Below are 2,500 nucleotides of genomic sequence, written 5' to 3' on the forward strand. Positions count from 1 at the left end.
CCAACCGACGACCCCCCCCCCCCGCAACGCACCCACAACCCCCCCCTCCTCCAAACCCCTCCGCGAGGGAGGGAGGGAGAGAGGGAGAGAGCGCGAGAGCGCGCGGGAGGGGAGAGAGGCGGGAGGGGAGGGGGGACGGGGAAGGTAAGGGTGCGCACGCGGGACGGACAGGCGGAACGGCGGGCGGGCAGGCGGGAGCACGGGCCGGCGGCACAGGCGGGAGCCCTGCCGGGGTTGGAAGGCGGAGGGGGCGGCGGAGGAACGGGGGTTGTGGGCAGGGCCGAGGCGCGGGACGCGCCGCCTCGCGACGACCACCGGAGGGGGAACCGCGGCGAGCGGCGCGGGGCGGGGGAGCGAGGGGGGAAGCGGGCGCGGGCGTGGGGGGGGTCCGAGCGCGGCGGTCGCCCCCGACCGCCGGCCCTTTTCCCCCCACGCGACACACCCGGCCTTCCCCCCCACACGTCCCACGTGCCCCGCGCTCCCGCCGCGGCCCCGGGCCGGGCCCGGCGGACGGCGCGGCACGCCTCCAACCACGAAAACCCCCGCGGAGAACCACACCGCCCCCGCGACAACGCGGGCTCGGGGCACGCAGTGCGGCGCGGCCGCAACCCGGGGGGAAGCGCGCAGCGGCGGGCGACGCCGCGGCGTCCCGCGGGCCGCCGCCGGGGCACGCATCCCCGGGGCGCAGCCCCGCGCGCGACTCGGCCTCGGCGCGAGCCGCCCCGACAGGGCAAAGGGGGCCGGGATCGCCAGCGGGGAGCGGGGGCGGGGCCGCGGCTCGGGCCCCGGACGCGCGGCCGCGGACCGGGGAGAGGAGGGGGCCACGGCCGGACCGCCGCGGTCGCCGCCCGGGGCAAGGCGGCGAGACCGACGGCGCCCCGGATCCGCACCTCCACCCCCCCACGACGGCCCACGGGACCGCGCGGCACGGGGCACCGCAAAACCCTCCCGAGACCCGGGTGGCGATCCCAAAGACCGCGTGCGGCACGAGGGATCTCCCCCCCAGAGGGACCGCGGCGGCGGCCGCGGCCCTCAGGCGCGAGCTCTCCTCGCCCTTCCCTTTACTCGCGGGCGGCGACCGGCCTCGGCCTCTCCCCCCCACCCCACCTTTCCCCCGCCAAACCACCCCCCCCCACCACCGCCCCACGGGCGCCGGCCCCCAGCCCCCCCCCCCCGTCCCACGCCCTCCCACGTCCCACACACACGCCACCGCCGAGCGGACCCGGCGGGGCGAGGCGGGGGCGAGGGGGGGGGCCGAGGGAGGCGGCGGGGACCGGACACACGGGGCCGGGGAGGGGGCGGGGAGGAGGAGGAGGAGGAGGAAGGAGGGAGGGCGGCAGCGGCGGCCACCGTCGTCTGCACTTAGGGGGACGGAGGGCCCGGCGGCCAGGACGACCCTGTCCCCAGCCCGCGGACGACCCCGCACACCGTACCGCCGCGCAGGCGGGCGTGGCAGGGCGCCCTCGGGCGGGGCTGGGCGCCGGCGGGGCGGGCCCTGCGAGGGAACCCCCAGCCGCGCCTTACCCCCGGGGAGAGACACCCACCCAGGGGAGGCGATTGATCGGCAAGCGACGCTCAGACAGGCGTAGCCCCGGGAGGAACCCGGGGCCGCAAGTGCGTTCGAAGTGTCGATGATCAATGTGTCCTGCAATTCACATTAATTCTCGCAGCTAGCTGCGTTCTTCATCGACGCACGAGCCGAGTGATCCACCGCTAAGAGTCGTACGAGTTTTTTGTGATCGCCGGGAGGGTCAACCCCGAAAAAGGGGCGCCCCCCCAACCTGGCACAGCACAGCCCCGAAGGGTGCCTCCGGCCGGCCAGCAAGAGACAACAAAGACCAGACTCCGAGAGGTCGGAAGGGTTGGAACGACAGGGCAAGTCCGGCAGCCCGCCCCGCCACGCCACACGGACGCGCGGGGCGAGCTCGGAACAACCCCACAGGCGCCCAGGGGGTTCCCGCCTGTCCCCTCCCCCCACACACACCCAAGGGACACGGGGCGCACGCACACGCACACGCTCACGCACCACCCGGCAGCCGCCGGGCAAGCCCCCTCCGGGCAACCGGGGAGGGCCGTGGCGTGGGCGCAAGCGCGGCGGCACCCCGGCCTGGGGCGCGGCGGGGGGGCGGGCAGCGGAGTCTGGAGGAGACACGGGAAGACCAGCCTCCACGGCTCCCCACGGGCCCGACCGCCCCCGACCCGAGGCGGACGGGCGACCCCCCAAGGGTCTTTAAACCTCCGCGCCGGGACGCGCTAGGTACCTGGACAGGGTGGAGGCGGGCGAGGTGGGTGGGGGACGAGGGAGCGCCCGCAACACCGCCAACCACCTCCGACGCCGACCCCCCCGGGGCCGCGGCCGGACCCACAAAGGGCAACCGAGAGCCCCGACGCTGCCGGCCCGTGACGGAGGCTCCGACGGGGCTAACCGCCCCCACAGACCGCCGCCGCCCGACGCCCCTCGCTTCCACCCCCCCCCCACGACCCCCACACGACCCTTCTT

The 2,500-nt window shown here is 77.2% G+C and overlaps 1 non-coding gene across 1 annotated transcript; it reads right to left on the reverse strand.

Annotated features, from left to right (window-relative positions):
- Positions 1–1,569: 1,569 nt before the first annotated feature.
- Positions 1,570–1,722, reverse strand: LOC147571018 (5.8S ribosomal RNA). Its single transcript, XR_015247819.1, has one exon. It is a non-coding gene; the product is annotated as a 5.8S ribosomal RNA (ribosomal RNA).
- Between the last annotated feature and the right edge of the window lie 778 nt (positions 1,723–2,500).

This window comes from Puma concolor, unplaced genomic scaffold (assembly GCF_028749965.1).
Source record: "Puma concolor isolate L17-30 unplaced genomic scaffold, mPumCon1.1.hap2 unalloc_scaffold_74, whole genome shotgun sequence".
Classification (NCBI taxonomy): domain Eukaryota; kingdom Metazoa; phylum Chordata; class Mammalia; order Carnivora; family Felidae; genus Puma; species Puma concolor.